Here is a 14,538-nt window from a genome sequence, read left to right as displayed (position 1 = left end):
GTGAAAGTGTGCCTGCAGTGAATGTTTTGCTTGGACTCGTGTGGAATTTTTATTCAGGAATATTGAGTTTTCCCAGAGTGTAAGAGTGTAAGAGCAGGTCATACTGATGCAGCAAAGCCTCCCACTTGTCCTCCTCCTCTCTCGTTTTCATCTCACATTCCCAGACATACTCTCTCTCTTTGTTTTAGTCCCATTGGTGCATCCATGCTGCCTCCCCATCTGTGCTCTTTCTTTCCACTCAGGTTGTCAGGTTCTCTATTTGTTTTATCCTCAGAGAGGATAGTCAGCTTAGGTTGAAGGTTGAAACACCTTCTAAACTTTATAGCTGTTTACATTGGGCTTCTTTCAAGAGAACTTGGAGTTAGAGTGTGTGTGTGTGTGTGGGTGCATGCCTGAATTTAATTGTGTGTATAAGTATTATTGGGTGCGTCTATAAGTTTGTACACCCTACTGGATATTTATTTGTGTTACATGTGTCATATCGATGCTGCGTTTCAACATATCAAGTTTATGTGTGTTCAGCATGTGTGTGCATGCCTATGGTGAGAGGTGTTAGGATAACAAATACCAGCGCTAGGACATTAATCTTCTCACTTCTCTCATTCTCTTTTATAATGTTTCCATGAGGCAGAACCCATTGGAAGCTACTGTAACAGTTCCTTGTTCAAAAGATTCTTGTTCCATGTTTTTTCACCTTTTTGAAGTGTAGGTTGACCAAAAAGCAGAAATTAAAGGAATACTCCGGTTACTCCACAATTACAAATTCGCTGGCGAGAACTAACATGTTGATTGAAAGGTTTTGAGCTCCCTCCTTCACGGAGAATGACAGCTATGGTCAGCTTAGGTTTGCAACACTTAAAGCGGATTTGAGCAGCGAGCCAGAGCCATTCCAGTGTCACAACATCAACATGTCCAAAGAAATGTCAAAAATTTGATTTTTTTTTTCCACAAAATAAATTAAATGTACTTTTCCAGTGCATATATTCACATCCTCATACTTCCAAAGCTTTGCTGAAAGTATTTTGGGCTGGCACTGGAGAAGTGGATTGTGTTGCAGGAAAGTTTCTGTGGACATTTTATGACATTTTGATTTGTTGGTCCACTGTTCAAACCCTTTCTTCCATAACTGCTGTGACTCAAAGAAATGTTACAAGCTTTTGCAGCAACCTATCAACCTACAGGCAGCAACTATTTAATACTCAAAAATGGATTCCTGAAAGTTGAGCTTTATAAGGAGATTGACTTGCTGTTTACAATCTGAAAGACTGGAATAAACATTACGTGCACAGTACATCATGCCTTTTGTCCACTGCAGGCTTCTGCCACTGTTAACACAGGTATTAATTAATATACTGCTATCAGCTTAAATCAATGCTTATTTATCAGTAGAACGTTTGTTCTTTTCTACCTTTTTCAGAATAAAAGTGATTTATAATGTTGTCAGTTTCAGTTTTCCTCCTTAGTTTCTCACCGTGATATATTTTGTTGGACGGACATATTTTGTGTTTCATATTTTTGTGGTGATGTGTGATATATTGCTGAGGCAGAGTAGACTGCTAAATTGTCATCTACGTCAGCTGTGGCTTCCAGGATCACACACAGTTAAAAGTCCTCATAAACGCCAGGGACACACACAGTGACAGATGCAAATGGAGACGAATACAAATATTCCATCACACGCACATTTTCACATGGCATTTTTTTCAACCCTTTTCCCTTCTTCTTTGTGAATGACAGCCTTATTTCCTCCACCTCCTGGCTTACAACTGTATAAAACCCCTAATTGCTCTCGAAAGCTATTATTTATCACCGGTCGAATATGGATCCCTATAGAGCTCTCAGACAACTCAGGAGAGTGGAAAGGGTGAACGTGTTCCAAACTTAACATTATAAATCTCATGTTCTTTATGTCCCTACTTTGCCATCAGCGCAATCTAAATTACAGTGTCTGGAGTTTCCTCCGGCACTTTTTTTCTTTCCACTTTTCCTCTTTTTTTAGTGCTTTTTCTCCCATCCTCGCTGTGTTTTCTAAGGAAGTGGTGGTAATGTAAGCACCAAGGTATGTAGAAGAGAGCGTGTGTATAAGAGGGAAGGGCAAAAAGAGGAAGAAATGTAGGTAGAATTATGGGATAGAGAGAAAGTCAGATGGTGGGAGACTTGCAGAGAGAGTAACAGCAGGAGAGTAAGGAGGAGGAGACAAGGAGGTTTGCTGGTGGCTTTCTGGTTTGGGTTCGTAACCTTCCTCTCTGTCAGCCTTGGTTAGTTATTAAATGATGGCAGTGTGATAGGAATTACCTCTTAACCCTCCTATTAAAGCTCTGTGGTCTGAGGTTTGGAAAAGGGAGGAGTTGGAAGGAGCTGGACTAGCATTAAGTGAAAATAGCCATGGGTTAGACGTTTCACTCTTGAGGAGGGTGCAGGGGTTCGGATAAGAGGTATCAGACTGGATAATAGTTTTTAGTCTAGTCTTTAATCCTGCAGGACTATGAATCAATCAAAGAGGTTGTCTCTTAATGGAAACTTTTCTAATTTAGCCTTAAGTGCTGTTGCTGAGTGCCTGACAAAGACTAATGGACAACACATATAACGGAGGTCATGAGAAAGGAGGGAGATGGATGGATGAAGGGATGCTGGTGGAAGATAAAGGTTTCTTGTAGATGGATGAAGGAAGCGGAGTCTGTGGTCCCTCTAGGTGCTTGGTAGGGGGGAGAGAAAACATAAATGGGAAGGTTGAGATGGATCGTGGACTGGAGTCTGTGGGTTTCAGTGTGTGCAGTCTGTGGTCGTTTCCCCCCACAGTTTGCAGAGACTGCGGTCTCACAGCACATGCACACAGACACACACGGTTGCACATAGTAAGCTCGAGCTCTGAGTAAAATACATTTGCGAAGAGTGTAATGAATTTTTGGTTTGAAATATAACGTATTGACGATATCTCAAATGGAAAAATGAAAGCTACTGGTTACAGGGCTTTTGTGCCTCATGCACATTGCACTGAGTCAGGGAGGTTTGCTTTGTTAAGTGACTTGATGGCTGTTGGTCTCCTGTCTAATAATGCTGACCCAGACTGAGCCTCATCCTGTTATCTTCGCTTTCTCCTCTGGGAGTTTGTGTGTGTGGCTGCATGCTTGTTTAGCGCATAAAAAGGACTTGAATTAGCTCTGGCTCACAGCCCATGTTACTCATGAAGCAACAGGATCCCCCCCCCCGCCATTTAAGCAGCTCAGGTTACGCTTGATTGGTTTGCATAAGGCAGAAGATGAAAAATGAGAGTAATGTTATACTAAAGAGATATTTCCCGTTTTCTTCATGAATAAATCCCTAGAGCTTCAGATGCTGAGTATTTCACAGTGTTGAAGGTGATCTTTGACCATGTTTCAACACTTATGGACTGTGAAATACTGTAGAAGCTTTGCAAATTTTAATGTAGCTCCTGCCATATAATGGATATTACAGAGTTAGTCAGCAGACTATAAATCTCTTCTGCTTGTGCTATTTCTAAACAGTATTTTTGGACACAGTGTGGCAAAGCTAAAGTACATAAATTACATCACTTTATCACATAAGCAACCAGAAAAGATGTGCTTTAAAATGAATGTTCACTGCAAATTTACAAAGACAAGATTGTATTAAATTTGTGTCTGCAATAAAACAAAAATGAATCAAGCAAGAAATAAACTAAAGGTTCAGCTGGGGATAGAATCTAGCTGTCAGATTATAGTTGGTTAGCATGCGTCAACATGAAGCTTGTAATGATTATCTTTCATTCCAGTGTTATAGATTGTTTGCATTTGTTTACGATACACCTAAACAAAAACAGATAAATATAGTAACACACTACACATCCAAGTAAAATCCCAGCTGCAGTGTTAAGCAGCTTCATTCTGCTCTCTGCTGACGGAGCACTGCTGCTGGGCTCCGTCATTCTCCTTACTGCACCCCATAAACTGCATTACAGCAGGATATCAGCAGCCAAACATTCAGACTAAAAGGATCTTTTGGAGGCTTAATAGAAAGAAGGAAATTTAGTTTATGTCCAGAGGGAGGCCGGTAAGGAATTTTATCCAATCCACTTGTCCTTCAGAATGCTTCATCCCTACATGTTCACTGGGTGTTTACCAATTTGCATTACAAAAATACCTATAAAGGTTTAGCTAAACAAGAGGGGGGAAACCAGAGCTGTGGAAGAGTAAAATTCAATGAAGCAAGGTTAAAAGAGAGAAAAATCGCCCGGATGACTCTAATGATCAACAAATCATGGCATGGAAGGTTCCCACTTTAAATCCCTGCACTGATGACTGGATGGTAATGAGATATTTTCTTCAGCACCATTAGGTTACTCTTGTGTGAAGCAGTTTATCTCCAAATGCTTCAGTGATTCTCCCAGATGTGAAAGTGTGGTCTTAACTCTCCACAGTTACTGTAAATACAATATACGAGTTAAGCCAGGGGAAAAGACGCTGCAGAGAGAGAAGAATGAGAATGGGAGGGAAGGCTGGAAAGATCAGGGGGTCATTCGAGATGTCTTTTCCTCCTAATTAAGTTAATGGAGAAAGACGAGGAGCCTGCCTTTAATCTTGGCTAATTGTCCATTTAGAGGCGACTGCCATAGTTTACCTGCTGGAATGTTAGGTTAGTGTTACAGGAAGTGGATGAACTTTGTGTGTCCAGTGATTGGTTACGACAGACTGGGCCTCACTGGTGATTGGTTGGAACGATTTGGAAGGGTGAGAGGTGAATATAAACAGTCTGTACTTACATGTGTCTCCTCTTTTTGGTTATTATCTCGTTCACTTATTGACTTTATTCCTCTTTCTTTTTTTGTGTGCTCTGTTGCTGTTAGGGTTAGGGTTAGAAATACTGCCCTGCACAAACTGAACAAACAGCTTTGATGTTTCTTTTGCTCTCTGGGAGTATAAGATTGTTTTGGTGTCACTAGGCTCCAGGCCTTTTGTTTGGTTTTCACGCCACTGTGTGCTGGTGAGAAACAAATAAGTCTCAGATATATAAACACATAGACGCACACATAAATACATCTCTCTCACGCCACCTCTCCTGCTGATTTAGAAGTACAAGCGCTGGACGTAGAAGTATGCACTCTGGTCATTTTGTGTGTGTCAGACTTTATACTGAACCACAGACCCATGACAGAACTTCCTAATAATTAAACATGACCCAGATGTACAAACTGCAGTGTGTAGCTGGACCACAAAGCTTGTAGGACCTTGTACACAGCACCAAGGGCACTATTCACCAGTAAAATGCATGTGCATTTCTAACATGTATATCAGTCTACCTTTATATTTTGATGAAATCCTTTTGAAGCAATTGGCACAAAAGCAAAAAAGCAAAGGATGTTCTTGGATAAAGCAGCACCTGGAGGCTCATAGGCCCCAAGAAAGAGCTGCACCACTGGGCTCATGCTGGTATTCACTGGTATTCAGGGAAGGAAAGGCTTTTACTGAGGGAACCTGACCAGAGCTCTTCTAAAATAGGTCTGCTTTTAGTGGCTTGTGTGTGTGTGTGTTTCCCACAGCCCAGACGGCAGTGCGATTTTGTCCCAAGACATATTTAGATAAATACACACTGCTGTGATATTGAAAACCGAAAGAGAGAGAGAGAGAGAGATAGGGAAAGCATGAGAGAGTGAGGGAGAGAGGGGGGATGATAGTGCGATAATTTGGGAGATTTGGTTACATGAGGAGAATTTCTGATAATTCTTTCATCCTTTCTCTGTTAACAATACTTTCTAATTTGTTGCACTGAGCGTGTTTGCATGTAGCTAAGTAAGTGGTTGTGTTACTGTTGGCTTATTGTAGCAAACTGCTTTAAATAAAATCTCAGCAGGAAATTATATTTTAGTTTTTGGTTCACCATTTCTGGTGCACGTACTCATACACATGGCTGGGTCTGTCATTTCTTGTATGTGTTTAATCTTTGTTTCATCTTCGTGCTCCTGCTACCTTATGTTGAGAACCGTCAGTCTTCAGGATTTCCTACATAGAGAATGAACATATGAACAACTTTATATTGTTTGTATTTCTAAACTTTTCCTAAATTGAACAAAAACTACTTAAAAAAATAAAAACAGAAGAATGATTTTGATCTCCAAATTCATTTTTTTGTTCATAATATTTCACTCCATTGTACAAGTGTTTATATTCATATAAAGTCTCTGACACCAATTCTTAAACATGCAGTTCAAATGCATAAAGTGTTTAAGTTTGCTTCTCTTGCTGTGAAAGCGCTGGAAAAGCCAAGTCATAAAGTGTGTGTGTGTCTAAGCCTATGTGTATTTTCCTTTGCAGACGTGTGAATAAAATAAGCCAGAGTGTGTCTTAGTGGGGCAGAATGCACCATCCAGGCGGTCTTAAAGTTCACAGCAGCAACACCTTTCCCTTGAAGCTGCCTACTTCAGCAGCTTGCCAGTTAGCTAACATGCTGCAGGGCCAGAAACTATGAGAAGTTTGTGGGAGGTTGTGTGGTTGTTGACTTTTTTCTTTCTTTAAGTTTTTACATAGCAACAGATTTTATATGTTTGTACTAAAATAGCACAGGGACTGCATGTGGTAGTAATTTCACTACGCAAATGAAGATGATTTGATGGGGGATGTAACAGTGGAGCAGCTAGTAAACTTGGATAAAGATATCTGGTTTTCCCTTTGACCTCCTTACTCTTACAGAGGAATGGTATGCAGACACATACTACATTTTCAGTTGAGCTCATTTGTCTTATATGTCAGCGTGTAGGGTAAAGCTCGTGTTTACAGTCTAGGTGTTAATTCATATGCATGTAGGGATGGGAATGGAGAACCGGTTCTTGTAGAAACTGGGTCCCAGTAGTCCAGTTCCTTGGATTTGTTAGTCTCGATCCCGCTTCATGCACTCGCACTACAATCAGCTGATTCCAGTTCCCGTGTCAGAGGAGGAAAATAGCGACGGGTACTAAAGGATAAATATGGACATTTATTTTTATTGCACAAAAGGAGAGATAAATGGCAAAGTGGAAAACTGCATCCAAGAAAGAAACAACCACAATATGCCACCAACACAACTTTGGTTCTTTGCCAGCATCCGCTAAGACAGCGTGCTAACGCTAAGCTAGCCAAGAACCCAGAGTGACAGCTGCCGACCCCAGCAGCCAGACCCTGAACTTGAACAGGTACCAAGCAGATGCAGTCAGGCTGCCTCCTTTTCCACCTGTTCATGTTTCTAAAGCAGAATCACTGTGGGGTTTTCATCTTTGCTTTGTGTGATCAGCTTTGTTTTCTGCTAATGGAAGGATCTTAGAGACGTGCGCCTTCATTGGAGATTTGAGTTGGTGTGTGGGGTTGTGGCCCCAGGTTTATATTGTTGAATGGTGACTATGAGAAGTGTCTTTTAGCTATTTTACAGAGTAACATGAAAGTAATGTAAAGAGTAGTATAACAAATTACTTTTTCCTGTGAGTAATTAAGTAGCATACTGCATTACTTTTAAGAAAAGTGTTCTGTATAATGATGACTTTTTTGTTTAATGACTCCAACACTGACCACAACAAAGAGGGCAAATACCTCAGCAAACATGCACAAACATGTGACGCACAGCATGGAATTAATTTGCATTAATGTAATTTCTTTATTGCTGCTTAGCAACGGTGGTGACTCTCAAGACAGAGCCAATGAGAATCCAGTGACAGTCCATAAGTAATCGAATCAATGAGTGATGTCAAAATGAGCTAAACATGGCAACACAGGATAGTAATTTGTGTGACTGCATATTTGCTTATATGTTCGTATAAGTCCTATTTTCCCGTGTGTGTGTGTGTGTGTGTGTGTGTGTGCGCGTTGGTCTGTCAATCTGTACTTGCATTTAAGAAGAGACAAACTTGATATAGGCCCAAATACACTCACACAGTGTTTGTTTTATCCTAATTTAGGTTTACATGAGACCACTAATCTAAAACAGACTTGGCTCACTGGAACGATGGAGGAGGATGACAAGGAGATGAAGGAAGAAGGGGAGAAGATAGAAAGAGCAGCAGGGGCACATGATAGAGAACAGGAATTATATGTTTAGGGGAAAAACACAGGACTGGGTAACAGGTGAAGATGGTTGAGTGAGACATAGCAAGGAAAGTAAAAATGGAATGAGACGGAGATTAGGGTAGCTGGAGGAGAAAATAGGGCTGTAGATACTCTCTCTGAATAGGAGCTTTAAGAAAATAGAAGCTTTTGTTGATTGTTGACCTGCTTTTTCCCCCCTTCTTACAGCAAGGAGTAATGATCTGGCTCTGATTTGAGATGCTTTATTTTTCCTAAAGGATATTTTAAAAACCTGGCAACTAACTTCTTTTCTCTCTTTTCTCTCTCTCTCTCTCTGTGTATGATTGTGTGTGTGTGTTTGTGTGTCATAGGGTGGGTTTTTGTAGTAAAAGCACAATGGAGTTGTATACACCCGGCACTTCATTACTGACAAAAGACAAACCACTAAACAAATATAATTCCCTCCCATAATTACATTCATGTGTATAAGCTGATAAAAAGGACAGATTCTTTCCTCAGCACTGTTCACTGCTGCATGTTTTTTTCTTAGTGAAACTCAAGACTTCTTTTTTTTTTACATGGCTTCCAGGGCAACACAGTACTATAAACGGGTAAAAAGAGAGGCTCATGCTGTAAAGGTCAAACTGAAATTCTGTGATGATTACTACAGAGGAAATAAAAAGTGCAGGAGTAATAAATAATAAGTACGATTATCCCATGAAAGATTTTTTTCACATTTTTGAACAGGTTTCTTGGTGTTAGCCTGTGTTGTAGAGATGTCGTGGTTTGAGTTAATGTTACGCTATTAATCATGTCATCCGAACATCTCATTGTAACTATCTGATTTCAAAATAAATCTCGCAAAGTGTTATAGCAGCTGAAACCTGACCTGCAGACTAACTGTTGTTGTAGAGTTATGGTGATGTCATCTGAGGGTGTCTGTCTTTAATCTTCTCCTAAATTCTGGGGAAAACTGTTTCCAGGTTATTTACTGTAATCTGACAGGTGGGGGGAGTTGGTCGGTGTAAATTGAAGCTCCAGCCTTAGTGTGGGGCCCAAAAAAGAGATGAAATATCTCAGCGTGTGATTACACGTGCCTGCAAAAAGATAGTAAGCAACTTCAGATTCACCACTGCTTTGTGGGCTGAATTCTTGTCATGATCCTGGGTCTGCTGACCCAGCGTTTTGTGTTTAGTTTATGTAGCCTTCAGGTTTCCTAAGTTTATCATTATCATGCCTAGGTGTTACTAGTTATTTTCCCCTCGTGTTTCCACTATGTTAAGTCTCCCCTGCTTTCATGTATTTTATGTCTGTGGCGTATGTTGTCAGTCCAGGTTGTCATGTTTATATCTCACTGTTTCCTGTCTTATTGTGAAGAGGTCTGGTGTGTCTGTGTTCATCGTGTTCAGTTTTACTCTCCCATTGTCACGTCGTTATGTTCATGTGTGTCAGCTGGTTCCCCATGTGTTGCCACTTCCCTCATTATCCTCCTGTGTCCATTTAGTCTGTGTGCTCTCAGCCATTCTTTGTCAGGTCGTCTGCTCATCCATGTCTCATCCCCAGGTACCCATGTCAGTTCACTATGGTTAAGCTTTTTCATGTTTTGTTATTAGTTCACCCAGTTTAGGTTATTGTTTAGTTTTCACCGATGCCCGATTATTTTTACCCTCATTGCTAGCCTCAATAAACGGCTTGTTTTGTTTATCCACACTACGTTTTGGTCTGCGTTTGAGTCCTCCTCTGCAACACATACGGTCTGCCCCAGCCAGACCGTGACAATTCTGTGCAACAGGTTTAAAGTTGATAAGCAACAAGATGCAAATAAGACTTTTAATTTATGCCCACTTCCAGTAATCAATAATAATATAGAACGTGATGTGACTTTTATGAAGTGAGGTAGAAAGCAATCATCTGATGGATGGCTGTGTGGGCCTGCTTGACTTTAAAGCAGGTCACTTGAGTTTATGGCCTGTCACAGATCTGGGAATAATGGTTTCCTCAACCACGAGCTTTACCTAATAATAAATGTACTATATTTGCCATGCACAAATGCTGCAGAACACAAAATCTTTGTTGCGAACGTTAAATAAAAATAAGAAAATAGTATAATCTACTGTCTCCTGGCTCGCAGATGTGCTGTCTGAAAACATGCAGCTGTCAACAAAACAACCAAATTATTAAATCACTGTGGTCATAAGGCTTTACATTTTAGTTCATATTATAGAACCTAAGAGTGTTTCATTATAAGAAATGAATAAATATTGACGTCATTATTTTTGATCAGATTTCTGGAAGTTCCCTCATGTCACTGTTTGCCGGTCTAACTAATAGCAGCAAAATGAAAATTCCATATATGGAAATTCAGCCTGCTCAGTTTTCTTGAATGTTAATCCCACGTGAGTTAAAAATTGATACTTTGCGCTATTAAACCTCTTCAGACACCTTGAGATACTGCAAACACAATGTGCAAAGTGATTAACGTCAGGATTTTGTGAATCGGAGTCGGTGAGAACGTCTCAGCTTGTGCGCGTGTGTGTAACATTTCACTTTGTGGGAGGTCTGCATAGCTCTTGCTTTCTTTGTTGATCATTTTTATGGCTACATATGTAGAACTATATGTGGAACTGGCTAATGTCTCTCTCACACACACACACACACCTGCAGACACATGGATGTATCTCGAGAGTTATGCTTTCTGTATATGGGCTCACAAATGAATGTTTGAACACGTGTGTCTTTTAGTTACACTTGTGATTTATTCTGTTTAAGTGAGGTCTGATTGTTACAAATGAGCCAAAACTGTTAGTATTGCTCTGGTATAATCAGAGTTATACACACGCACACATATGCACAGAATGGCCCAGAAACACTGGAGATATACACATTGACCCACACACTTTGGAGACGCGAGTAAACACACATCTCTTCATCTGTCTTGCTGTCACACAAACATGGTCATTCAGTGACTAAGAGCTTTGTAAGGTGGTGTTTCACAACTGAATGCCAAAAGAGGAAAATCTTTTCCCAAAACAGTATTTAGAGTATGAAAAAAATCACCAAATTAAGCAAATTTGCTCAGCAAAATAAAAAATTAATAAAGATCAGCATTTATAATGTTTGTATTGGTATACATTCATGTGAAGTCCTTCTGCTGCAGTTTTTATCTACAAGAAAACCATACACGCAGTAACTAAAGCCAGAGAAACATTTTGGAAGTAATTACTTAACTACAGTGTCATACAGTGACCTGTGTTGTGTGATCAAGGTTTGTCTGGTTGTCATTATGTTATTGTGTCGTAACATGTTGGCTATAGTGAGCTAAATAACTCTGGAAGGTTTAACATCATCCATGTATGACTGCAGACGATTCAATAGCAAAAATAACAAACATAAGCTGCTACATGCAACATTTTGTCATCAGTAAATCTTAACCATACTGAGGCTGAAACATTTGAATAAACACAGCAAACAAGAATCCTGCCAAGACGATTGGCAGCCACAACCCATCCTCAGAACTGAATTGTTTGCCACCTTTTTGATTTTGTTAGAGATGTGTTAAGTTGCTTTATTATACAGAACTAGAACATGGTGCTGCTGCCCTTCACTGCAGATTAAAGTTTTCACCCCTTTAAATATTACCATTTGTTTACATTTCCATGGTGGCTATAAAAAGCCATTTCAACATATGGCATTATAGAAAATGTTTTATGTGCACATCTCAATTTTAACCTTGTACTGCAGTTACATAAAAACTATGGTACAGCCTTTAACAGTTTGGGTTACCTGTTGCCTTGATTTTGCTGATATTTCTACACAGCAATAGTGAAGCATATTCTTTTACAGATGTGTATTCCCCAACAGGTTGATGAGTGCATGCTGTTTGTAGCTGGCAGCCTCTTGCAAAGAGGGTGTTGTACTAAAAACCTCCTTGTGATTGATTTGGTTGTTTGCAACTAGCTAGTTTGCATGAAAGACACAACTTGTCTGCAAACAGTCTCCAACTACTGGCTGAGCAGGATTGAAACTCTGAAAAGTTTGCTTGGAATTGCAACTGGAAAAGGGAACTGCCTTCAGAGTAAAAGTTGGAACTTTTGTAATGTGTAAGGCACAGTGTTGGTCAAGTTATTTGAAAAAAGTAATTAGTTACTAATTACTGATTATTTCTCCAAGAAATTAATCCCGTTACTTTACTGATTACTTATTTTCAAAAGTAATTAGTTAATTTGTTACTTTTTAAAAACATGATACACAGCCTGAATACATAATAAAGCAATAGACCTTTCAGCCCAATTCTGTTTTTCTGCGTAATCCATCATATAAAGTTGAATCAAATGAAAAGTCTGTTTTAATCTTTTAACTTTGCGCACGTTGCATCAAGCAAAAATGAAATTACAGTCTTTGACTTGAAATTTGTTTAACATTTAAACCTATTTTCAGCATATTGCAGCATATGAAATAAAATATTTTTGTGTTTACGCTCACTCTTAAAAATAGATGCAACACAGCAAAAAATAATTAAGATCCAAGATTCAGCAGCACTAAGTCCCGTCGCTCTTAAGTCTATTTTCGCCTTTTTAGCAGGGAGGTGTCTGTGAATTTCATATTCCTGTGGCAGCATGCTAGGTGCTTGCTGAGATTTGAAGTTGTAGAAAGGAGTTTTCTTCTCATGTAGAGTGAACAGCGGACACTAATGTTTTTGTCACTTTTTAAGGAATTAATCTCAAAATAATGTCAGTGCTTCCACGCTTTGAACGCTACATGGTCGTACTCTCTCCTGCACTCATTATCCATTGTTGATCTACACACGTCTGTTGTTGCACGCTCATACGTCATTGTCATGAGACACTCCCACAAACAATATCATGGTTTAGTAACGCAGTAACGCAGCATGCTTACGGGAAAGCAACAGTAATCTAAGTACTTTCTTTCAATAGTAATCCCTTACTTTACTCATTACTTGAAAATAGTAATGCGTTGCTGCCCCATCTCTGGTAAGGGACAACTTTTACTTTGAAGGTGAATGGTCACTGGCCACAGCAGCCCCCAGCAACCACAAGCCAAGTGGTTCATAAGCATTTTTCCCTGGTAACAGTTCTTTAGACCTCTGTGACCTGTGACACTGCGGATTACGTAATGTACAGTTTTACTGTTGTACTCCAAGGGGTCATCTCTATGTTTTATATCATTCATAGTAATTACAATAAGGAAAAATAAGATGCTTTTGAAAGCTGTTTTGCACAGTTTTTGTGCAGATTTTTGAAAAAAAGAGGGATGAGAGAGAAAGCTTAGATAATGAATGACACAACATTTGAGATTTAGATCACATGGAAGAGCACCAGAGCTACAAACAGTCTGACTGTGAGACAGAGGAGAGGGAAATGAAGATATAGGAAATGAACGACTCAGCAGAAACAGAGATAGAAAGCGAGCGAGAGAGTGAGTGAGAGAGAGAATGAGAGACAACCACATGAATGGGGTAAGTGGAGATTTAACCAGACCTCGTCTAAATGCAGAACACCGCAAAGCCACTTTAAAACCTGTACAGATATATTTATACATCACATACAAACGCTCACAGCAAACACTGTGGACTTGAAAACACACTGACATTATGAGCAGATAGCACACGGGACAGACAGCCCCGTTAGTCGGGTTCAAACATGGCTTTTCAGGTGTCAATATGGAACTTGATTTGTTCGATTTACTTTTACCTTAAACATTTACTCCTGCATTTACATTGTTAACAAATATTATAATTGCGCCTCCACTCATGTTAGCAGTGATGCATTTGAAGCCATGTTTATAGCTAAATCTGTATCCAAATCTACAGTTACGCCTAAACAAAGGCATACTTCGACAGGACAATGAATGAAAAGCCGGTTCAGTGGGAGCATGTAAGAAGTGCTTATTTTTAGGTTTGGAAAGATAATTAAAGATCCTAAAAAGGCCATGACAGTTTGTGTATGTTGCTCAAATCATGTTACAAACAGCAGGCTTATCTTGTTTGCGTTGAACATTCTTCTCACGGCTTAAAACGCTTACAGACGTCATCGTGTGTTGTCAGTGTGTGCATGTGTAAGACAGAAAAAGATTAGGAAAGGAAGGAGGTGCACATCTTTCTTTGAAAGAAAGATATTATGTGTTTGTTTATGCCTGTATCAGCTAAACAAAGGGAACAGGAATGTGCATTTTTGTGTTTAAACATAGAAATATGAAACCATGAAAAAAGTCCAAGCAGTCTTCTTCTTTTCATGTCTTTTCCTCCCTTTTTCTTCTTTGCTTTGTTTTGCCTTTTTACGCTTTCACATTCACCCTTGGATTTAACATCTGACATCAGAGAGAGGCTAATACTTTGCAGACTTTGGATAACCTGTCAGGTGTTTGCTCGTCTGAGGGGCATTTGCTTTTTTAGTGAGTATTTGTCAGAGCATTTTTTAACTATCACCAGGATCCAAACAGGAACGTGTCTTCCTCAGGTATCAGAAGTTTTCTTGTTACTTTTAAATATCTTTTC

At 39.5% G+C, this 14,538-nt stretch overlaps 1 protein-coding gene across 1 annotated transcript in view; it reads left to right on the top strand.

The window, feature by feature from the left end:
* The window catches only part of slit3 (slit homolog 3 (Drosophila)), a 246,885-nt gene that overhangs the window by 25,536 nt on the left and 206,811 nt on the right, over positions 1 to 14,538 (top strand). The gene's annotated exons all lie outside the window — the stretch shown is intronic.

The sequence above is a fragment of the Rhamphochromis longiceps genome, linkage group LG2 (assembly GCF_057381845.1).
Source record: "Rhamphochromis longiceps isolate RC_006_pf linkage group LG2, R_longiceps_female_GT1.1, whole genome shotgun sequence".
Classification (NCBI taxonomy): domain Eukaryota; kingdom Metazoa; phylum Chordata; class Actinopteri; order Cichliformes; family Cichlidae; genus Rhamphochromis; species Rhamphochromis longiceps.
Note: the sequence above shows the minus strand (reverse complement) of the source record. Positions and strands in the feature narration are given on the sequence as shown.